This window comes from Panulirus ornatus, chromosome 27 (genome assembly GCF_036320965.1).
Source record: "Panulirus ornatus isolate Po-2019 chromosome 27, ASM3632096v1, whole genome shotgun sequence".
In the NCBI taxonomy this organism is placed as follows: domain Eukaryota; kingdom Metazoa; phylum Arthropoda; class Malacostraca; order Decapoda; family Palinuridae; genus Panulirus; species Panulirus ornatus.
The window spans coordinates 171,956-197,500 of record NC_092250.1 but is presented as its reverse complement, the minus strand read 5'-3'; the positions used below and the strand labels follow the sequence as shown (position 1 = coordinate 197,500).

At 49.2% G+C, this 25,545-nt stretch overlaps 1 long non-coding RNA gene across 2 annotated transcripts in view; it reads left to right on the top strand.

Moving 5' to 3' along the window:
- Positions 1 to 25,545, top strand: part of LOC139757509 (uncharacterized) — a 270,656-nt gene that overhangs the window by 221,693 nt on the left and 23,418 nt on the right. Inside the window, exon 6 of one of the 2 annotated variants that reach the window (XR_011714646.1) lies at positions 13,190 to 13,219. This is a non-coding gene — a long non-coding RNA (uncharacterized lncRNA). Of the gene's footprint in view, positions 1 to 13,189; positions 14,753 to 25,545 lie in introns of those variants that run through there. The other variant, XR_011714645.1, reaches the window with a different exon arrangement.

Genomic DNA, 25,545 nt, shown 5'->3' with positions numbered 1-25,545 from the left:
TCATTATCAGTTTACGATTTTTTTTATTTTAGAATGCGTTTTTAGAAATGGCTTTTGGGGTGGTGGTGGTGTCGATATATTATTCCAGTTTTCTATATCCCCAGTTGCTACTTAACACTACTTACACTACTACTTAACACTACTACTACTACTACTACTACACAAGGCGGTTTTTGGGTGTAGATGGGAAGGAATATCGCTAGAGAAATGGGAAGAATATTCTACCCCCTTAAGTATTATTTTTTTTTCGTTTTAATATATATTATTATTATTATAAGATTATTATATATTATACGTCCAAGCTTACTCTAAGGATGAATGGAATGTATTGCCACATTGTGTCGTGTGCTCGGGTTGAAAGACCTGCCAATTTACGGCCATGAGGGACAACAACAGTAATATATATATATATATATACATACAGTACGCGTGTGTGTGTGTGTGTGTCTGCGAGGTAGACATGGCGGCATGTTCGTGCGCCGGCGCTGGCTACGGTCTCTGCCCCGGTATCTAGGTATTAGCATATCCTCTAATTTATATTTTTACCCCGGATGTACAACTTATTGCGACAAGTTAGGTTAGGTAACACTTGTGTTAAATTGAAGTTCAGCTTTTATAACTTCCCTCGTTCGACTGGCTGCGTGAGATGGGTGTGTTTTTCGGCCTGGAGATTAAGCCGTGGTCGGAGTCGACCGGAGCGTCGGGACGGCGGGAAGCAACAAGTGTTTGGCGGGAAGCTACAGATGTTTGGCCACGTCAGTGGCGTGTCCGGACCCCTGCACCGACTTTGGGAATTCCTCCCTTCCCGAAAATACTGTAAAAGTTTCCCATATTCCTTTTTCACATCACTGTTACATATATCAAGTAAATGCATCTGATTTATGCCAATTACGGGCAGTGAAAGAAATCAGGGCGCTGGTAGCTATGGCGACGGCCGCGGCCACGACGATGGTTCCGGACGTGGGCAAGGGCTAGACCAATCACATTCATCGTCGCCAGGGAAACACAGATAATATGATCACGTGATCCACCATCCAGCCCTCCCTGGCCTTTTAATAGCTATGGATATTCAGCTGTTCAAGTATTCACTGAATATTCCTCTAACCGCTTGATATTTGGCCAGATATTTGATGAGAGAACGTATATATGGTTGACTTTAGCGGCGCTGCGATAGCGTTGGAGTAGATTGGTGGCAAAATGGCTCTGAATTTTATTTATTTATTTATTTATTTATTTATTAATTTATTTATTTGATATTTACATAAGGTTTTAAAATGGTGGCTGTGTTGTATGGCGATCTCAAGTTTGAGGTTGTGTGTTGTAGTAAGGGGTTATGAGGTTCGTGAATGACGGTACGACCGCTTGAGTAACGACGGTACGACCGCTTGAGTAACGGCGGTACGACCGCTTGAGTAACGGCGGTACGACCGCTTGAGTAACGGCGGTACGACCGCTTGAGTAACGGCGGTACGTGACCGCTTGAGTAACGGCGGTACGTGACCGCTTGAGTAACGGCGGTACGACCGCTTGAGTAACGGCGGCGGTACGACCGCTTGAGTAACGGCGGTACGACCGCTTGAGTAACGGCGGTACGACCGCTTGAGTAACGGCGGTACGACCGCTTGAGTAACGGCGGTACGACCGCTTGAGTAACGGCGGTACGTGACCGCTTGAGTAACGACGGTACGTGACCGCTTGAGTAACGACGGTACGACCGCTTGAGTAACGGCGGTACGACCGCTTGAGTAACGGCGGTACGACCGCTTGAGTAACGGCGGTACGACCGCTTGAGTAACGGCGGTACGACCGCTTGAGTAACGGCGGTACGTGACCGCTTGAGTAACGGCGGTACGTGACCGCTTGAGTAACGGCGGTACGACCGCTTGAGTAACGGCGGCGGTACGACCGCTTGAGTAACGGCGGTACGACCGCTTGAGTAACGGCGGTACGACCGCTTGAGTAACGGCGGTACGACCGCTTGAGTAACGGCGGTACGACCGCTTGAGTAACGGCGGTACGACCGCTTGAGCAACGGTGGTACGACCGCTTGAGTAACGGAGGTACGACCGCTTGAGTAACGGCGGTACGACCGCTTGAGTAACGACGGTACGTGACCGCTTGAGTAACGACGGTACGACCGCTTGAGTAACGGCGGTACGACCGCTTGAGTAACGGCGGTACGACCGCTTGAGTAACGGCGGTACGACCGCTTGAGTAACGGCGGTACGACCGCTTGAGTAACGACGGTACGACCGCTTGAGTAACGGCGGTACGACCGCTTGAGTAACGGCGGTACGACCGCTTGAGTAACGACGGTACGACCGCTTGAGTAACGGCGGTACGACCGCTTGAGTAACGGCGGTACGACCGCTTGAGTAACGACGGTACGACCGCTTGAGTAACGGCGGTACGACCGCTTGAGTAACGGCGGTACGTGACCGCTTGAGCAACGGCGGTACGACCGCTTGAGTAACGGCGGTACGACCGCTTGAGTAACGGCGGTACGTGACCGCTTGAGTAACGGCGGTACGACCGCTTGAGTAACGGCGGTACGTGACCGCTTGAGTAACGGCGGTACGACCGCTTGAGTAACGGCGGTACGTGACCGCTTGAGTAACGGCGGTACGACCGCTTGAGTAACGGCGGCGGTACGACCGCTTGAGTAACGGCGGTACGACCGCTTGAGTAACGGCGGTACGACCGCTTGAGTAACGACGGTACGACCGCTTGAGTAACGGCGGTACGACCGCTTGAGTAACGGCGGTACGACCGCTTGAGTAACGGCGGTACGACCGCTTGAGCTCGCACGGTGACCTAACCACACAACAGACCACAACACCCTTATCAACGCCCCGTTATGAATTCCCCCCCCCCCTCAACCCCTCCCCACTCCACCCCTCCCCTCCCCACTCCACCCCTCCCCACTCCACTCCTCCCCTCCCCACTCCACCCCTCCCCACTCCACTCCTCCCCTCCCCACTCCACCCCTCCCCTCCCCACTCCACCCCTCCCCACTCCACTCCTCCCCTCCCCACTCCACCCCTCCCCACTCCACTCCTCCCCTCCCCACTCCACCCCTCCCACTCCACTCCTCCCCTCCCCACTCCACCCCTCCCCCTCCCCACTCCACCCCTCCCCACTCCACTCCTCCCCTCCCCACTCCACCCCTCCCCACTCCACTCCTCCCCTCCCCACTCCACCCCTCCCCTCCCCACTCCACCCCTCCCCACTCCACTCCTCCCCTCCCCACTCCACCCCTCCCCACTCCACTCCTCCCCTCCCCACTCCTTATCTTTCTTTATCTCTTGAATTCCTTCGTCTTCCTCCTCTTCGTCTTCCTCCTCTTCGTCTTCCTCTTCTTCGTCTTCCTCTTCTTCTCTTCCTCTTCTTCGTCTTCCTCCTCTTCGTCTTCCTCCTCTTCGTCTTCCTCCTCTTCGTCTTTCTCTTCTTCGTCTTCCTCCTCTTCGTCTTCCTCCTCTTCGTCTTCCTCCTCTTCGTCTTCCTCTTCTTCGTCTTCCTCCTCTTCGTCTTCCTCTTCTTCGTCTTCCTCCTCTTCGTCTTCCTCTTCTTCGTCTTCCTCCTTCGGGGGGGGGGGGGGTGTATGATCATGTAAATACATTGATTTAAGTTTGAATGTATTTATAAAGGTCAGGTCAGGAGGAGGGGGGGGAGGGGGGGCGTTTTATAAGTGGTACTTGTACACGTTTAAGTGACTCAAGGTTGTAGGTATAGGTAAGGTATTCTTAAGTATTAAGTAGACTTGATACAAGTGAAAGTTTGGGTTATTTATGTATTTTTATGTATTTTTGGTATATATATATATGTGTATGTATGGATGTCAAGTGTAGATAGATGGAGGATGGGTTTATATAGATGGAGAGTAGATAGATGGTTGTATATATGAGGGTTGTGAACTGGAGAGATGAATGGGTAAGGTTATTGGTTATTGTATGGGGAGTATTTTGGAGGTATTGTAGGAAATGTTGTAGGTGAGTATTTTGGAGGTATTGTAGGAAATGTTGGTTATTGTAGGGTTAGTATTTTGGAGGTATTGTTGGAAATGTTTTAGGAGAGTATTTTGGAGGTATTGTAGGAAATGTTGGTTATTGTAGGGGAGTATTTTGGAGGTATTGTAGGAAATATTGTTGGTTATTGTAGGGAAGTATTTTGGAGGTGTTGTAGGTGAGTATTTTGGAGGTATTGTAGGGGAGTATTTTGTAGGTATTGTAGGAAATATTGTTGGTTATTGTAGGGAAGTATTTTGGAGGTGTTGTAGGTGAGTATTTTGGAGGTATTGTAGGGGAGTATTTTGTAGGTATTGTAGGAAATGTTGGTTATTGTAGGGGAGTATTTTGGAGGTATTGTAGGGGAGTATTTTGGAGGTATTGTAGGGGGAGTATTTTGGAGGTATTGTAGGGGAGTATTTTGGAGGTATTGTAGGGGGAGTATTTTGGAGGTATTGTAGGAAATGTTGGTTATTGTAGGGGAGTATATTGGAGGTATTGTAGGGGAGTATTTTGTAGGTATTGTAGGAAATGTAGGTTATTGTAGGGGAGTATTTTGTAGGTATTGTAGGAAATGTTGGTTATTGTAGGGGAGTATTTTGGAGGGAAATGTTGTACAACATTTGGAGGAAAATTGGTCGTTTTCTCCTCCTCCAACAGCTGTTTCGGTGATGACGTAGTTGGGTACGACCAAGCGCCTGCCCACCGTATTCGAGGGTCGTATACCGACGTGTAGACGCAGGTCGTACTGACATGTACCCAAGGGGTCGTATACCGTCGTGCTCAAAGGGTTGTACCGTCGTGCTCTCGTGTTCAAGGGGTCGTACCGTCGTGCTCACGTGTTCAAGGGGTCGTACCGTCGTGCTCTCGTGTTCAAGGGGTCGTACCGTCGTGCTCAAGGGGTCGCACCGACGTGTTCAAGGGTCGTATACCTTCGTGCTTATGGGGTCGTACCATCGTGTTCAAGGGGTCGTATACTGTCGTGTTCAAGGGGTCGTATACCGTCGTGTTCAAGGGGTCGTATATACCGTCGTGTTCAAGGGGTCGTATACCGTCGTGTTCAAGGATCGTATACCGTCGTGTTCAAGGGTCGTATATACCGTCGTGTTCAAGGGTCGTATACCGTCGTATTCAAGGGGTCGTATATACCGTCGTGTTCAAGGGTCGTATATACCGTCGTGTTCAAGGGGTCGTATACCGTCGTGTTCAAGGATGGTCGTATATACCGTCGTGTTCAAGGGGTCGTATATACCGTCGTGTTCAAGGGTCGTATATACCGTCGTGTTCAAGGGTCGTATACCGTCGTGTTCAAGGGGTCGTATATACCGTCGTGTTCAAGGGTCGTATATACCGTCGTGTTCAGGGGTCGTATATACCGTCGTGTTCAAGGGTCGTATATACCGTCGTGTTCAAGGGTCGTATACCTTCGTGCTCATGGGGTCGTACCGTCGTGTTCAAGGGGTCGTATATACCGTCGTGTTCAAGGGTCGTATATACCGTCGTGTTCAAGTGTCGTATATACCGTCGTGTTCAAGGGTCGTATACCTTCGTGCTCATGGGGTCGTACCGTCGTGTTCAAGGGGTCGTATATACCGTCGTGTTCAGGGGTCGTATATACCGTCGTGTTCAAGGGGTCGTATATACCGTCGTGTTCAGGGGTCGTATATACCGTCGTGTTCAAGGGTCGTATACCGTCGTGTTCAAGGGGTCGTATATACCGTCGTGTTCAAGGGGTCGTATATACCGTCGTGTTCAAGGGTCGTATACCGTCGTGTTCAAGGGTCGTATATACCGTCGTGTTCAAGGGGTCGTATATAGTCGTGTTCAGGGTCGTATATACCGTCGTGTTCAAAGGGTCGTATACCGTCGTGTTCAAGGGTCGTATATACCGTCGTGTTCAAGGGTTCGTATATACCGTCGTGTTCAAGGGTCGTATACCGTCGTGTTCAAGGGTCGTATACCGTCGTGTTCAAGGGTCGTATATACCGTCGTGTTCAAGGGGTCGTATATACCGTCGTGTTCAAGGGGTCGTATATACCGTCGTGTTCAGGGGTCGTATATACCGTCGTACTTAAAGAGGTCGTTCCCTGGTCCCCTCGTACGTGTGTGGAGCTGGTCGTCGCTTCAGCCGGGATATCAGCATCACCCGAAGACACATGTATCCCAGGTGTGGGAGGCCAGTGTGCCCCCCCTCACTCGGTGTGGGCAAGAAGGTAGTTTGGTCACGAGAAATGGCCATGGTCCCAAGTGGGTCCCCTGTGGGACACCCACACACCCAACCTCTCCTCCCTCCCCTGTCCCAGTGACTCATGATGGTCTCATGATGGTCTTATGATGGTCTTATGTGTGTCCTATTGTTTATTGGTGTGTGTGTGTGTGTGTGTGTGTGTTTGTGTGTTTCTTCTTCTTATGTTATTTTAGAGTGATTTCTAGTGTCACTGAAGTAGTCTATTTCTCTCTCTCTCTCTCTCTCTCTCTCTCTCTCTCTCTCTCTCTCTCTCTCTCTCTCTCTCTCTCTCTCTCTCTCTCTCTCACACATATATATATCTACCCACCTGCCTTCCTTCCTTCAACTCCCATCATTATCATTTTCTTTCTCTTCTTCTTTTCCCCCTCATCGTCATCATCGTCATCATCATTATAACAATTGCTGTTGGGTGGGAGAGGGTCAAAGGCTTTCCGGAAGATGCTGTATATAAACGCATGAGTCATCACCACGTCGTGTGTGTGTGTGTGTGTGTGTGTGTGTGTGTGGGGCAGTGGAGGATGAGAGGGGTCGTTCCTCTCCCCCCCTCCCCTCTACCTCACCACACCGTGGGGAGTAGGAGGAGGGGTGGGGGTGGGTGGGGGGTTGAGGTAGGAGGGGGGCCATGAAGGGGGAGGAGGAGAGGGGCCCCCCCACCGTCCGGCTGGGGGGGGGGGTGTCAGGTCAGATCAGGTGCCAGGACTTGGGTCCCCCCCCTCCTTCCCCCTCCCCCCCTCCCTCCTCCCCTTCCCCTCCCCCCTCCCTCCTCCCCCCCCCACCGTCACCGCTGCGTGAGCCGGAACTGCTGCCGGGGATAAGACGCTAACACCCCCTCCCCCAGGGTTGTGCTCTGGCCTTACCCCCGGGGGTTTAAATCACCCCCCCTCCCCCTCCCCGCCCCCCCTCCCCCGGGAGACGTGCTCACCCATGCTCATTCTCTCCATTCATTCGATTCAAATGTATCCTCCCCCCTCCCCCCCATCCGCCCACTCCCTCCTCTCTTCCCTCCCTTCCCTCCCCCTCCTGCTGTTTTCTCCCCTCCCCCCTCCCCCATCCACCCACTCCCTCCCTCTCCTGCTGTTTTCTCCCCTCCCCCCTCCCCCCATCCACCCACTCCCTCCTCTCTTCCCTCCCTTCCCTCCTCCCCGCCTGCTGTTTTCTCCCCTCTCCTCCCTCCCTCCCTCCCTCCCTCCCCTCCTTCAACTATTTTAACCTCCCCCTCTCTGTCTTAACCTTCCCCCTCCCCTCCCTCACTGTCCCTCCCCCCCTCCTTCGTCTTTTTGTGCCATTTAAACAATGTAGGACGTGTAACCACCCTCCCCCCTCCCCCCCCTTCGCTGATCATGTGCTCAACCCGCATCCCGTTTTCCTTCCTTGGGGGTAGGGGTTGGGGTGGAGGGGGGTTGTTGTGTTTTACCGGCGAACCGTTTTCTGTTACGGTGACGTATGTGTTCAAAGAGTCGAGTTGGCGGCGCCATATGTATCCGTTTACGGCTACACATATGATACAGGAGGTGATACAGGAGGCATGATACATAGTCTTACAGGACATGATACAGGAGGCATGATACATAGTCTTACAGGACGTGATACAGGAGGCATGATACATAGTCTTACAGGACATGATACAGGAGGCATGATACATAGTCTTACAGGACATGATACAGGAGGCATGATACATAGTCTTACAGGACATGATACGGGAGGCATGATACATAGTCTTACAGGACATGATACAGGAGGCATGATACATAGTCTTACAGGACGTGATACAGGAGGCATGATACATAGTCTTACAGGACATGATACAGGAGGCATGATACATAGTCTTACAGGACGTGATACAGGAGGCATAATACATAGTCTTACAGGACGTGATACAGGAGGCATGATACATAGTCTTACAGGACATGATACAGGAGGCATGATACATAGTCTTACAGGACGTGATACAGGAGGCATGATTCATAGTCTTACAGGACGTGATACAGGAGGCATGATACATAGTCTTACAGTGATACAGGAGACGTGATACATAGTCTTACAGTGATACAGGAGACGTGATACATAGTCTTACAGGACGTGATACAGGAGGCATGATACATAGTCTTACAGTGATACAGGAGGCATGATACATAGTCTTACAGGACATGATACAGGAGGCATGATACATAGTCTTACAGTGATACAGGAGACGTGATACATAGTCTTACAGGACATGATACAGGAGGCATGATACATAGTCTTACAGTGATACAGGAGACGTGATACATAGTCTTACAGGACGTGATACAGGAGGCATGATACATAGTCTTACAGGACGTGATACAGGAGGCATGATACATAGTCTTACAGTGATACAGGAGACGTGATACATAGTCTTACAGGACATGATACATAGTCTTACAGGACGTGATACAGGAGGCATGATACATAGTCTTACAGTGATACAGGAGGCGTGATACATAGTCTTACAGGACGTGATACAGGAGGCGTGATACATAGTCTTACAGGACGTGATACAGGAGGCATGATACATAGTCTTACAGGACGTGATACAGGAGGCGTGATACATAGTCTTACAGGACGTGATACAGGAGGCATGATACATAGTCTTACAGGATGTGATACAGGAGGCATGATACATAGTCTTACAGTGATACAGGAGACGTGATACATAGTCTTACAGTGATACAGGAGGCGTGATACATAGTCTTACAGTGATACAGGAGGCGTGGTACATAGTCTTACAGGACGTGATACAGGAGGCATGATACATAGTCTTACAGGACATGATACAGGAGGCATGATACATAGTCTTACAGGACGTGATACAGGAGGCGTGATACATAGTCTTACAGGACGTGATACAGGAGGCATGATACATAGTCTTACAGGACGTGATACAGGAGGCATGATACATAGTCTTACAGGACGTGATACAGGAGGCATGATACATAGTCTTACAGTGATACAGGAGGCGTGATACATAGTCTTACAGGACGTGATACAGGAGGCATGATACATAGTCTTACAGGACGTGATACAGGAGGCATGATACATAGTCTTACAGGTACAGCAGGATTACAGGAATGTGGGTTTTCCACTGTACCATACATGGCTCTTGCTGGGGGTCGAATTGACATGGGGCGGCCATCTTGTCGTGGTCTGTGGCGTGCTTGGTCGATCGACCACGTGTTATACCCTGTGGTGTCGTCTGAGCACGTGGTGTGGTGTGCTTTGACGAGCCACCACGTGGCGTGGTCATACTGCCCACCACGTGGTGTGGTTTGTGTTGTTCTCCGGCCACGTGGTGTGGTTTGTGTTGTTCTCCGACCACGTGGTGTGGTTTGCGTTATTCTCCGACCACGTGGTGTGGTTTGTGTTGTTCCCCGACCACGTGGTGTAGTTTGTGTTGTTCTCCGACCACGTGGTGTGGTTTGCGTTATTCTCCGACCACGTGGTGTGGTTTGTGTTGTTCCCCGACCACGTGGTGTGGTTTGTGTTGTTCCCCGACCACGTGGTGTGGTTTGTCCAGCCTCGAAACAGTTTGGTGTCACTGTCCAACCACGTGGTTTGTTGTCGTCCAACCACGTGGTATGTTGTTGCTGTCTAACTACGTGACGTGATACTGTACCGCGTGGTGTGGTTTGTGCATGGGGAGAACACGTGGTGTAACCACGTGGTGTGCCGTTCGTATGGTGGTTTTACCACGTGTTTTGGTCTCACGTGAAATGGTCCTTTTTTTCTCCCCCCCCCCCAGATGGGTGGGGTTGGGGGGGGGATATAGGGAGGGTGTCTGGTCCCGCGCGTTGGTATAAAGCAACCACGTGGTATGGTCTTTGTTTTGGGGGGGAAGGGGGCAATCACGTGGTGTTGTCTGCCACGTGGGGTATCAGAGATAGGTCCACGTACACCACGTGTCGGGAGTCTCCCACGTGGGGTATCAGAGATAGGTCCACGTACACCACGTGTCGGGAGTCTCCCACGTGGTGTGGTCTCTGTATGGTTTCCACGTGATGTGGTCTCTGTTGCAGTCCACCACGTTGGTGGTTTCTGCCATGTGGTCCGCTCCAGCACGTGGCATTTGCCATCGCAGTTCACCACGTTGTGTGAACCTTTAAGGCAACCACGTGGTACTGTTTCGAGATGTAACACGTGATATAGATCCCGTAACACGTGATGTAGATCCGCATGGGATGTCTGTTTCAAGGTTTGTCACGTGTTACGTGTCGTCACGTGGTGTGGTCCGTCTCAAGAAGCGCCTCGTGTTACGTGTCGTCATGCGATGTCTGTCTCAAGGTGCGTCACGTGTTACGTGTCGTCACGTGGTGTGGTGCGTCTCAAGAAGCGCCTCGTGTTACGTGTCACGTGGTGGTTCGTTTCAAGGTGCGCCACGTCTTATGTGTCACGTAGTGGTTCGTCTCCAGAAGCGCCACGTGTTACGTGTCGTCACGTGGTGTGGTGCGTCTCAAGGTGCGCCACGTGTTACGTGTCGTCACGTGGTGGTTCGTTTCTTGAAGCGCCACGTGTTACGTGTCGTCACGTGGTGTGGTGCGTTTCAAGAAGCACCACGCGTTACGTGTCGTCACGTGCCACGTGGTTCATCGCATGGCCTGGGGTGGTCAGCTATATTGTAACTACGTGTTATCATCACGTGGTATGGTCCGTGCCACATATGGCCCGTCACGTGTCAACACCAGTATATATATATATATATATATATATATATATTATTTATTTATTTATGTATATTCTGATCACATTTATGTATACATATGCTATGTATTGATTGGGTTAATCATCTTTTTGTCCTTATCTCTATAATCTTACAGTGGATTAAATGATTAGAGATTGGTATAATGTAATGTAATTTAATGTAATGTATTGTAATGTAATTGACTGGGTTGTTACGTGGTTATATTTCACAACTGCACCGACATTACGGATTGGGTCGGTGTTAATCATCTTCATTTATTCCTCAAGTATAGATTGGTCATCTGGTTCCCCCTCCCCCACCCTCGTTAATTGTAATTAATAAAAAAAAATAATAATTAAGATTAAAGGTAATTTTTGGCAATTGAGATCGCCATCAACGGGTCGTTTGTGGAGATTATGTGGTCGTGTTATAAATCATGCCTTGTTGTCATTAGCATTATCTGCCATTGATAATAAATTATGTGGGAGAATAATTACCTTTGGAAATGTAACAAGAGCGAGGCGGCCATGGCGAAAATAATCCGAAAATAATTAGGCAAGAAATGACCGTTAGGCAACCCTCGCGTGTTTCCATCTCCCTCCGTATTTTGGGGGAGGTTGGTGGCCGGTGTTGGGGAGGAGGGAGGAAGAGAGGGGTGTGTTGGGGAGCTTATGATGGCCTCCTTGTGTTACGAGGTGGGGAGGAAGAGGAAGGAAAGAGAGAGAGAGAGAGAGAGAGAGAGAGGGGGGAGGAAACGTCATCGTGTTATGGGGGGGGGTTCGGTCGCTGGGTGGATCGGTCGCTGTCTGGGTCGGTCGCTGGGTAGGTCGGTCGCTGGCTGGTGAACACACACACACACACACACACCCAGTAAGAACATGGCCGACCGAGTCGTCAGAGAAAGCGAGCCGGCCCGGCCGCCATTTTCCACGGGTGACTTCACTAAATTCGCACGGGGGACCCCGACCCTCGGGGGAGGGGCGAATTCCTCTCATTTTCAACCTCTTGGTATAGCATTTTCTCGCTCACACTCCCGCGAGAATGACTTTACTTGAAGTGATTAAGGAGTTGTAGTGGTTATAAAGTGATTAAGGAGTTGTAGAGGTTATAATGTAATTAAGGAGTTGCAGTGGTGCCTAAAGTAATTAAGGAGTTGTAGTGGTTATAAAGTGATTAAGGAGTTGTAGTGGTTATAAAGTAATTAAGGAGTTGTAGTGGTTATAAAGTAATTAAGGAGTTGTAGTGGTTATAAAGTAATTAAAGAGTCGTAGTGGTTATAAAGTAATTAAGGAGTTGCAGTGGTACCTAAAGTAATTAAGGGGTTGTAGTGGTTATAAAGTATTTAAGGAGTTGTAGTGGTTATAAAGTAATTAGAGTTGTGGTGGTTATAAAGTAATTAAAGAGTCGTAGTGGTTATAAAGTAATTAAGGAGTTGCAGTGTTACCTAAAGGGATTAAGGGGTTGTAGTGGTTATAAAGTAATTAAGGAGTTGTAGTGGTTATAAAGTAATTAAGGAGTTGTAGTGGTTATAAAGTAATTAAGGAGTTGTAGTGGTTATAAAGTGATTAAGGAGTTGTAGTGGTTATAAAGTAATTAAGGAGTTGTAGTGGTTATAAAGTAATTAAGGAGTTGTAGTGGTTATAAAGTAATTAAAGAGTCGTAGTGGTTATAAAGTAATTAAGGAGTTGCAGTGTTACCTAAAGGGATTAAGGGGTTGTAGTGGTTATAAAGTAATTAAGAAGTTGTAGTGGTTATAAAGTAATTAAGGACTTGTAGTGGTTATAAAGTAATTAAGGAGTTGTGGTGGTTATAAAGTAATTAAGGAGTTGCAGTGGTACCTAAAGTAATTAAGTGGTTGTAGGGGTTTTAAAGTAATTAAGGAGTTGAGAGTGGTTATAATTTATTTAAGGAGTTGTAGTGGTTATAAAGTAATTAAGGAGTTGTGGTGGTTATAAAGTAATTAAGGAGTTGTGGTGATTGTAAAGTAATTAAGGGGTTGTAGTGGTGCCTAAAGTAATTAAGGAGTTGCAGTGGTACCTAAAGTGATTAAGGGGTTGTAGTGGTTATAATGTAATTAAGGGGTTGTAGTGGTTACATTCAACCTGTGTTGTATGAGAAGGTTGTATTTCTGCCACATGTGTGTGTGTGTGTGTGTGTGTGTGTTTGTTAATTACGTTACAATTTATTTGTTTGTTCGTATGTTTGTTTGTCGGTCTAATGTGACAATTTGTTTCTTTGCAGACGATGGTTGTTACGCTGCTGGACCTGGAGGTGAGTGACCAGATCTATTCATCATGTAACGCTGTGTCACAACACCTGACCGTAACACGCGTCACGCGCGAACGTAACGCCTGGGAATATAACATTGGGTCACAACCATAGAGATAGGTTTTGAATTAGTAACAACCCTTGTGACGTAACGCGAGAGGTAACACGACAGGTTTTGAATGAGTAACAACTTTAGTGACGTAACGCAGGAGGTGACACGACAGGTTTTGAATTAGTAACAACTTTTCTGACGTGACAGAAGAGGTAACACGACAGGTTTTGAATAGTAACAACTTTTGTGACGTGACGCAAGAGGTAACACGGCAGGTATGAATTAGTAACAACTTTAGTGACGTAACACGAGAGGTAACACCTAAGTTGTAACACGTGTTGAAAGCAGTCAACACCCTAGATGGTAACATAACACCAGAGGGAGTTTGTAACAGGTAACTATATAATAGGTAACACCTCACTGGTAACAGGTAACACTGGAAAGTGGTTCGAACACCTAAAATGTTGTAACACAAGTAACGCCGGGTTGACGGGTAAAACCTGAGTGAGGTTGTAACAGGTAACGCTAGAGGTTGTGATAAGTAACACCAGAAGTAACAAGGTACACTTAAGATGTGACATTAAATAACAAAGAAATGTTATAAGAGGTAACACTAGGTTGTAACATGTAACACGAGTTATAACACAATACATCAGCTAAAAGTTGTAACAGCCGTCATCAGGTGTTATAACAGGTAACACCTGAGATTGTAACACCGGCCGGAGGTTGTAACAAGCAACACCACTGATTGTAACACACCAAGTACATGAGGGCTGAGCACAAGAAGTGAGTTTGTAACACAGCGACTTCATGGTAGCTGTAACGGATAACACGAGGTTGTAACATAACACATGAGATCGACTGTGTCTCACCTATACAACCCCAGCGGTTGTAACAACACCAGATCGTAGATGTAACAGGCAACACTGGAGAGCTTGTAACACCTGTAACAACACCAGAAGATGGAGGTTGTAACGCGTTACATATAGAGACGAGGTCGAATATATATATATATATATATATATATATATATATATATATATATATATATATATATATATATATATATATGTAGACGGTCTACTGTATTAATAACTTACTGTAGCCTAAAATACAGGACCCGGTGTAGGCAGAATACAGCAGCGGGCGGAGTACAGAACACTTCCTGGTGGGGGGTGTGGGGGGGGGTGGTGACCGAGAGAGAGAGAGAGAGAGAGAGAGAGAGAGAGAGAGAGAGAGAGAAAGAGAGAGAGAGAGAGAGAGAGAGAGAGAGAGAGAGAGAGAGAGAGAAAGAGAGAGAGAGAGAGAGAGAGAGAGAGAGAGAGAGAGCTAAAATACGCCCAAATCTCCGGCGTCTGAACGCCATTTTTGGCCCTCCCGCTCCCCGTGTTGGGGGGGGTAGGAGGAGGGGGGGCGCGCCCCGTGGGGGCCCCGGGATGGGGTGGGGGACCCCCGACAGTTACCAAAATATCAATTCGCCACCGTTATCGTCTACCTTAAACCCCCGGGGGGGAGAGGGGAGGGGAGGGGGCGTAGATACGCCCCTCCAGGAGGGAGGGAGGGAGGGAGGGAGGGAAGGAGGGAGGAGAAGGAGAAGGAGGGGTAGGGGGAGGGTACAGTGTTTTACGCTGAAGTAGGGGGGGGGGCTGGTGGCGTAAATGAGGGAGAGGGGGGGGAGAGAGGAGAGAGAGAGAGGGGAGAGGAAGAGGGGAGGAGGGGAGGTTGTTAATATGTTAAAAAAAAAAAAATGAGGGAAAGGTTGTGTGTGTGGGCAACAGCGCGCGCGCGCCCGCCCGCCCGCCCCGGCTTTGCTCCCTGGGCCAGGAATGCGCTGTTGCCAAACCTCACCACAGGAGGAGGACGATCATCCCCTCATTCCTCTGTAGAAAGCTCCTAGTCCCCTCTCACCCCTCTTCCCTCCTTCCCCTTATTTATGTCGTATTTACTTGACATGAATACTGTTTAGCGGGGTTAGGGGGGGGTTGAACCAACCCCCCTCAACCCACGGCTCGGAGGAGACGTGGCACAGCAGGAGGGGAGGTGCACTGACCGGCCTTGTATACCATGTGAGGCAAGGACCCGGGGTTGGTACCCCTGTGTGGTCTCCTCCCCACTGAGCACACTCACCCACGCCCGGTTGGTACCACTGACACGTCTGGCGTTCGGGGACCACATTTTTGTTGGCTCTGAATCAGGAAGTTCACCCCCCCTCCCCCTACCCCTCCCCCTCCCCCTCCCCCTCTCCCCCTACCTCTCCCTTTCCCTCTCCTCCCCCTCCCGGGGGAGAGGAGGGGGAGAAGAGAGAGAGAGAGAGAGAGAGAGAGAGAGAGAGAGAGAGAGAGAGAGGGTGAGAAAGGGAGAGATAAAGAGAGAAACCCCCCTACCCCTCCCCCTTTCCACTCCCCTCCCGAGAGAGAGAGAGAGAGAGAGAGAGAGAGAGAGAGAGAGAGAGAGAGAGAGAGACTTTCTCATTATATATATATCCATCATTTATTATCCCACAGCTCACACGCCCGCCTCATACTGTGGGGGAGGGGGGGAGGGAGAGGGAAGGGGAGGAGGAGGAAGGGGAAAGGGAAAGGGCTGTGGAGAATAAATCATTTATTTTTCCCCTCACTCTATCCATAAATAGATCTTTAAATTATTATGATTTATTTACTAGTATTGAGGTAGTGTGGATTTTTGTAGTTAATTTTTTTTGTAGGAGAGAGAGAGAGAGAGAGAGAGAGAGAGAGAGAGAGAGAGAGAGAGGCGTTTTTTATTAGAGGGGAAGGGAATGGTTGTTATCGGAAATCGGGTGATGGGGTAGTCCTTCGTTATCGGCCCCCCTCCTACAGATGAACACAGAATGAAAATTGAGGAGAAATCATGTCTGGGGGGAGGGGAGGGCTCCCCTCCCCCCCCTCCCCTCCCCTCCGCGTATAGAAAATGGGATGGGGGCTGTGAGAGAGAACGGCCACTGGGCCCGGCCTGTTTTGAGGAGGGACTGCGTTGGCAGTGGTTTGATCCCCGCTCGCTAAAATAGATAGATATAGATAGATAGATAGATAAATAGATCTAGTGTTGTGATGACTACAACAGTGTTGTGATGACCACATGACATGTTGTCACGCATGACACGTTGTCACGCATGACACGTTCTCACGCATAACACGTTGTCACGCATGACACGTACATGACACGTTGCCACGCATGACACGTTGCCACGCATGACACGTTGCCACGCATGACACGTTGTCACGCATGACACGTTGTCACGCATGACACGTTCTCACGCATAACACGTTGTCACGCATGACACGTACATGACACGTTGCCACGCATGACACGTTGCCACGCATGACACGTTGCCACGCATGACACGTTGTCACGCATGACACGTTGCCATGCATGACACGTTGCCACGCATGACACATTGTCACGCATGACACATTGCCACGCATGACACGTTGCCACGCATGACACATTACCACGCATCACACATTGCCACGCATGACACATTACCACGCATGACACTGCCACGCATGACACGTCGTCACGCATGACACATTGCCACGCATGACACGTTGTCACGCATGACACATTGCCACGCATGACACGTTGTCACGCATGACACATTGCCACGCATGACACGTACATGACCCGTTGCCACGCATGACATTCACGGGGTCAAGGAGCATAGGTATGGGTCATGTGTGGGTTCATGACTTGACATACAGTTCATGATTTGCCTTTTCATAATGTCCGTTGAGACATCTGGGGGTGTCTACACTTGCCCCCACGCGCTGGGTTTACACAGTGGGTGTATGTATACCCGTAGCCTGGAGGTCTGGGTGTAAACCTGTAGACTGTAGGTGTAGGGTAAATACACACACACACACACACACACACGTACACATACACACACACACACATACATACACACACACACACACACACACACACACACACACACATACACACACACACACACACACACACACACATAAACGTACACACACACACACACACACACACACACACACACACACACACACACACACACATACACACACACACACACACACACATACACGTACACATTCCCACACACACACACACACACACACACACACACACACACACACATACACGTACACATACACACACACACACACACACACACACACACACACACACACACACACACACACACACTAGCTCAATTTCACCCCCTTACATAAAGCATTATTTTACCCCCCTGGTATGAGAGCTTAATCTTCACCCCCTTATATAAAAAATGTTATTTCACCCCAGATATAACACCTTATTCTTCACCCCCTTATATAAAACCTTTTCATCCCCTGATATATATTGTTAACCCCCTGATATAACTCGTTATTTTCACCCTCCCCCTTATATAATTCACCCCTGATATACCTTATAATTCACCCCGGGCCCGCTCGCTCGCCCAGGGTCGAGCGTGTCATAGGTTCGAATCCTCATTCGTGGGCTCCCCTCCCCCCTTCCCTCTTCCCCCCCACCCCGCCCGCCCCCCCTCCCTCCCCACCCCTCCCCCCTCCCCCCCTTTTTTGGTTTGTGACCTTTTCTTTGTCTAAGGAACACGATGGTCACAAACCGTTTCTTTCCAGTGGGGGCTGGTTAGTGTCATACAGATACGCCCTTTAAGTGGGCCACCTACCTAACAACCCAAGTGGGCCACCTAACAACCCAAGTGGGCCACCTACCTAACAACCCAAGTGGGCCACCTAACAACCCAAGTGGGCCACCTAACAACCCAAGTGGGCCACCTAACAACCCAAGTGAGCCACCTAACAACCCAAGTGGGCCACCTAACAACCCAAGTGGGCCACCTAACAACCCAAGTGGGCCACCTAACAACCCAAGTGGGCCACCTAACAACCCAAGTGAGCCACCTAACAACCCAAGTGGGCCACCTAACAACCCAAGTGGGCCACCTAACAACCCAAGTGGGCCACCTAACAACCCAAGTGGGCCACCTAACAACCCAACAACCCCCCCTCCCCCTCCTAAGGCCAAAGACCCCTCCCAAATCAACAACAACAACAACAACAACAACAACAACATGGATTCAGTTTACGTCCCTGTTGTTGTTTACGTCCCTGTTGTTGTTTACGTCCCTGTTGTTGTACACGCGGGGGAGGGGAGGTTAAACAACCACTAACTAACAACACCTTTTTGTTGTGTTGTAAGACTGTTGTGATCCGGTAACGTACGCAGGTTGGGGGGGGGTGGTGAGAGGGGGTTGTATTTCTATAGTGTTGTGGTGAGGTAAAGATGTGTGATGGTGTGAAGTTTGAATTGAAAGATAGGATGAGATGCATTTAGCTTCTATACGTAACTATGGGGATTTATAGCAGTGCTAGACTATAGCTGTTGTCCACTGACGATGCTGGGTATAGAATGGTTATAGAATGATATATAGATTTCAGAAGTATAGTCGAGTGTATAAGGGGTCTATCTATACTTTATATATGAATATATGGAAGGCTTCTGTCATGGGTAGATGCCTTCATTCAAACCCTGGCTGTGAATGAAAGGGCCAGGCTGTGAATGAAGAGGCCAGGTTGTGAATGAAGAGGCCAGGTTGTGAATGAAGAGGCCAGGCTGTGAATGAAGAGACCAGGTTGTGAATGAAGAGGACAGGTTTTGAATGAAGAGGCCAGGCAGTGAATGAAAGAGGCCCAGGCTGTGAATGAAGAGGCAGGCCTGTGAATGAAAGAGGCCATCTGTGAATGAAGAGGCCCAGGCCGTGAATGAAGAGGCCAGGCTGTGAATGAAGACGCTAGGCTGTGAATGAAGAGGCCAGGCTGTGAATGAAGAGGACAGGCTGGGAATGAAGAGGCCAGGCTGTGAATGAAGAGGCCAGGCTGTGAATGAAGAGGCCAGGCTGTGAATGAAGAGGCCAGGCCGTGAATGAAGAGGCCATGCTGTGAATAAAGAGGCCAGGCTGTGAATGAAGAGGCCAGGTTGTGAATGAAGTAAGATGAAAGGGACTGGAAAGTTATAGAAGGGTTATATTGGGGTGTTGTAAGTGCTAAACATAACCCCATAAAAAGGGGGGGCAGTGGTGCGTCCCAGAGTAGGGGGTCTTCATCATAAGACCCCTTGGTCTGTCAGGTCCTCAGTACAGACCCTCACTCATGGTCTTTGTGGGTTGAGAGGGGTGGAGAGGGGGCACTTCACGGACCTCAGGGCTGGGGTAAACCTAGAGATGAGGGCATGAGTAGGGCCATGAGGTAGTGTGGCCGAGGGCTAAGGGCTAGGGCCCTTAGGGTGGAGCCAAGGGCAAGGGCCGTCGAGCCAAGGGCAGGGACCTCAGGGTGAGAGTTCAGGGCTTAGGGGGGGAAGGGGGATGGGGGGGAAGAGGAAGGGAGGGAGGGAGTCTAGTGCACTACAACTGTTGTGGCGGGACATGAGTTGTTATGTATTCCATAATTCTTCGTTCACAACCCACGTATCGTAATGTAACGGGGGGGGGGGGGTGATGTTCCATGTGTGGCGACGAGAATGGATGAAGGCAGCAAGTATGAATCATGTTCATGTATATATATGTATATGTCTGTGTATGTATATATTCATGTATACGTTGAAATGTATAGGTATGTATATTTGCGTGTGTGGACGTGTATGTATATACATGTGTATGTGGGTTGGTTGAGCCATTCTTTCGTCTGTTTCCTTGCGCTACCTCGCTAACGCGGGAGACGGCGATTAAGTAAAATGAAAAATTATATATTGGTGACTGTATTGTGGTCTGGTTGTATAGAAAACGTAAGAGGGGAAGACTCAGTGGTATATGTGTTTACATATGTACTACGTGTATGTATGTGTGTGTGTGTGTAGTGTGTGTATGTGTGTGTGTGTAGTGTGTGTGTGTGTAGTGTGTGTGTGTGTATGTGTGTGTGTGTGTGTGTGTCCGCGGACCATACATAAGCCCTTATGAAAACCATCGATGGTTGGAGAGGAAGGAGGACCACCTGTCTGGCCAGCTGGCTGGTCCCAGGTGGACGAGAGAGAGAGAGAGAGAGAGAGAGAGAGAGAGAGAGAGAGAGAGAGAGAGAGAGAGAGAGAGAGCCTGACTGACCCTGTCCGTGAGTCTGTGTGACTGTAGGATGGGGTACGTTGTGCGAGGGTCACCCCCTTTTGAGTTTCCCGTTCTCCCTCTCTCTCTCACGTTTTCTATGAGGCACGCCCTCTGTGCTCAGAGAAAATGAGAAGCGTGCAGGGGGAGACTTGTTTATTTACTTAGGGAAGGCCGGGCGGGCGGGCGCGCGCTCGCTAATTCACTTTTAATCTTAATTCACGTGAGAGAGAGAGAGAGAGAGAGAGAGAGAGAGAGAGAGAGAGAGAGAGAGAGAGAGAGAGAGAGGCCCTTGAGACGCGCAAGATTTAATTAAGATCGGAACGAAGGATGATTAAAATTGAGTTCTCTTATCTGTGGAATCATTGTGTAAACTGGCCCCCCCGGAGAGCGAACAAAAGTGAGAGAGAGAGAGAGAGAGAGAGAGAGAGAGAGAGAGAGAGAGAGAGAGAGAGAGAGAGAGGTGAAGGAAGTGGCGCTATCTTTTAGAGAGAAAAAAATAAAAATATGCCCACTTCGCGCCCGCCTGCCCCTCTCTCTCTCTCTCTCTCTCTCTCTCTCTCTCTCTCTCTCTCTCTCTTCTCTCTCTCTCTCTCGCTCCTGTAATTGTTTGTGGAGTGAGTTGGGAAATAACCGGTGTGTGTAGACAGACCCCCCCCCCTCCCGTTACTCACCATTGTGAGACGAAGGGTATTTGATTACTTAGTATTCGATTACTTAGTATTCGATTACTTAGTATTCGAATACTTGTTACCTATTAGCCAGGGCCCATAGCCTAGTGGTTAGCGTTCCCGCCTGTGGCACAGTGGGTCCAGGGTTCGATCCGGGGTGTTGGAGGTTTGTATGTTGTATGAAAGTGCGCGTTTCTATGCCCTTTATTCGTATATATATATGTCATTTATTTTTATTTTGCTTTGTCGCTGTCTCCCGCGTTAGCGAGGTAGCGCAAGGAAACAGACGAAAGAATGGCCCAACCCCCCCCATACACATGTATATACATACACGTCCACACACGCAAATATACATACCTATACATCTCAATGTACACATATATATACACACACAGATATATACATATATACACATGTACATAATTCATACTGTCTTCCTTTTTTTATTCCCATCGCCATATATATATATATATATATATATATATATATATATATATATATATATATATATATATAATTTTATATATATAAAGGGTATAATACGTGTTGTGTTTTGGGGTGTGGCAGTAAAAGGGACTTACCCCACATCATCATTTTCTCAATACGTAAAGTTTGAGGGGGTGAAGGGGGAGCGCCCGCCCCCCCCCCAAAACCCCCCAGTTGGGGGCCCCCCCCCCCCCTCTCCCCCTTCCCCCCCCCCCACGTAACTGGAAAGCCCTTGGGAAATAAAAGGGGGGAAGGGAAGGGATTTAGGGAGGTGGGGGGGGAAATTTGGGGGTATGGGGGATTTCCCAGGAAATGGATGATGTTGTGAGTATTTGTGCATTATGAGAGAGGGGGGGGGGTGAGTGGGAGTTGGGGGGGGGGGGTAAAATTTATTTTTGGGGTTGGGGGCGGGGGGGTTTTGGGAAACCCCCAGATCAGAGTGTATGGGTGTTGGGTGGGGCAAGAAACGACACCCCCCCACCCCCCCTCTACAGCAACACCTCCTCCGGAAATCACTCTGTCAACGGGGGGGGGGGTGAGGGGGGCTGGCGGCTCAAACAAAACACCCACCCTTCCCCCATTTACGAATTTTGGGGGGGGTGATCAAAAAAAAAGAAAAGATCGCCAGGCGCAGTGACGTCACGCTGCGCACTGTCCCCCCTTCTCTTCCCCCTCCCCCCCCCAACCCCTTTTACCCCCCTAAAACCCGTCACACTACCTACCCCCCTTACCCCCTTCCTTCCCCCTTCCTTCCCCCCCCCCCACAGGAATGTAAGGGATTGTTCAGGCCTTCATCTGCATTCCCTCCTCCCCCCTCATGACGTCTGAGGTTGGGGGGGGGAAGAAGAAGAAGTGGGGAGGGAGGGGAGGTTGTTTCTGTTCGTCCTGTTCTCCGTCCCCTCTCCCCCACTGCCCTCCCCTCCTCAGCTCCACCCTAACAACAATGGGACACTTGTTTTGTTTACGTGGTGACGTTTAAGGCAGACGATGGGGGGGGGGGGGGGGGGGGGGGGGCGCGCGAAAGGGGAAAAATTTCCGTCACGAATAAACCAGTTTATTGAATAGGGAAATTTTTTAATTATATATCATTATTACTTATTTTATTAGTATTGCTAATTATTATTCTTATTATTAATATTAATTTATTATTATATTAATAATTATTTTATCATTAAGAATCATTATTGTTATTATCTTTTATTATTATTATTATTTATTATAATTATTATTATTATTATCATTATTGTTATTATGATTATCATTATTATTATTATTACTATATATCATTGACTATCATTATTGTTAATTATTATTATTGATATTATTATTATTATAATTATTATTATAATTATATAATCATATATTAATTAATATATAATTATTATTATTATTATCATTATTATTATTATTATTAATATTATTAAATTATTATAAATTATTATAACATTATTATAATTATTATTCATATTATTATTATTAATTATATTATTGTTATTAGTATTAAGCATTACTGTATATCCTTATATTTCTTAAATTCGCTAAAATAAAATGTGGTGAGAAGGGTGTGGGGAGATAATTTCAAAGTTGTATCTGGTTTGATTTAGTTATACTTCGACCCTCCCCACACCTCCGCCCCCACCCCGCCCCCCCGCCCCCCCCCCTATTTTTATCATGAGCGGTGCCAAAAGGGGGTAGGTAGGTGGATTGTGTGTGTGGGGGGGGGGGAGGTGAGCAATGAGGAAAAGGAATGAGGTTGGAGAATATTTTTTATTTTAGGAATGGGGTGGGGAGGGTGGAGGGGAGGGGGAGGAAGGAGGTGAGGAGAGGGGGAGGGGAGGAGAGGCGGAGGGGTGGGGAATTGCCGACGTGATCCCAGGGGGTGAATCCCACCAGAAGAACCTATTGTACGTGAGTTGGGGAAGATGCGGTGGGGGGGGATGGTGAGGATCATGATTGGTGTGTGGGTGAGGAGAGGGGGGGAAAAGGGAGAGGAGGTACAGGGGTAAGAGAGTGGTGTGGGGGGGGTGGGGGTGGGCACGTAATGGCTGAGTGTTGGGTTTTGGTGGGCCTCCGAGATGTGGGGGGTTTGTCCTCCGGTAATTGGTTGTCGTTAACGCCCAGAATTTTTTTCGAATATAAAGAGATGCCTGCCCCCCACCATCGACCACCGACACCCGCAACAACCCCACTCATGTCTGATACCCCCTCACACCACTCACCGCAACACAATTATCTTCACAGCATCACGGGGAGCATGATGTCCAAGGACCCTCGAAAAGAACATCTAGAGACGGATAGAACACTACCCCCCACAACTCCCCACCCACCCATCCACCAACCCACCAACCCCACACCCCCCTCGCCGTCCCGCAACCACCTCCCCCCACCAGTCCCCCCCCCCGCCAACCCCCCCACCGCACCCCCAAAAGCGCCCCCGCGAGTACGACCCCCCCGAAACCCCACCAAACCTTCCCCTCCTCCCACCCCCCTTCAGACCCACCCCCCGCACCCCACCCAACTAGCACATAGTCAGGCTCCTAAAACCCCATCGACCCCCACCGCCCCAGCCACCCCACAACCTCAACCCCAATCAGTCACTAACACCCCCAGCCCCCCCCCCCCCCCCCCGCACGCCCACCTAACATACCCTCCCGGTCCAGAGCCCTCAAAAAAAAGAAGGGGCGAGGTCGTGTAGCCGAAATTGGTATCGGTTATGGACGCGAACTCCGGCCAACGGTGTATCTGGTCTGTTTCCCATCTCACACCTCGCCAAGCTACGCGTAGTTGATTGAGCCTCTGGTTGTTTCTCCTATTTTTTCTTTCTTCTCTCTTTACAGCCGTCAATCTATCATTTCTTATCTGTCTTTAGCATCCCTTAATGCACCTGACTAAGACCCTCGCCCTTTTTGGATGCTTTCCTTCTTCTTTGCGTGTTCATCCATAGTCCCCCCCACCGCCCAACCCCACCCCATCCCCCTCGCACCATGAGCCTATCCACACTCTTCCGTAACACCAGATTCCCGCACCATCACGTCGTGCTTCATAAAGGTGGAGGGGGGGAATTTGGAAGGAAGGGGTATGGGGCGGGAGGTAGGGAAGGGGGAGGAGGGGGGTAGGATAGGGATGTACCAATCAATTAACCCCTTAGGGACAGGGGGAAGGCAAGGGAATTAGAATATCTTAAAAACGCGCCTACAATAGTTAGTAAGCGAAAATAAGCAGAGGGGAAAGCTCGGGGGGCTTTTGGTCTATCCATTACACCAACGTTCCCCACGCCCCCACCAACCTCCTCCCACCTCCCACCGGCACCCCACGCCTCCCTACCCTCCTCCTCCTACCTCGACCTTACACAACCTACTCCTCCGCTCGACCCAGCTGCTCCTCCTCGACCTACGGAACGTTCCATGCTGCTCCTTATCACCATCCTCCAGCCAGCAAGGCCACCTTGAGCCGTTGACCCTCGACAGGTATTTGACTGACCAACCAGGGAGGGGAACACCACCCCCAGAGAAATAAAAAATATAACCCCCCCCTGAGAACCCCCAAGAACCCCCCTATAGTGTGTGTGTGTGTGCGGTGTGTGTTGTGTGTGTGTGTGATGACAGACCACTCAAAACCCTTCACGCACCAGCCACAGCCCCCAGACGCACATCAAAGTGAACTATCACAACGCACACGAGGATCCTGGCTGACGTCAAAGCACGTCCTCCACGCCAATCTCAATAATCGCCTCACCAATCTCAATTTCATACCGAACATCTCAACACCCTCCCCCAAAAATCCTCTATCGAACCCCCGTCGTCTCACTGCTCTCGGCACCACACCTCTCTCTCGCAGCTCGACGCACCTTCTCTCTCACTCGCCTCTCACAAATCCCATGTCCCTATCTACCTACTGAGCTGCAGTATATTTAGAACTCTCTCCCCAAACGATCTCTCGCTACGCTAGCCTCAACTCACCTCAATCATCACAGCAAAGCTGAGTAACATCACCTCACGCCTCTCAACAAACTCTC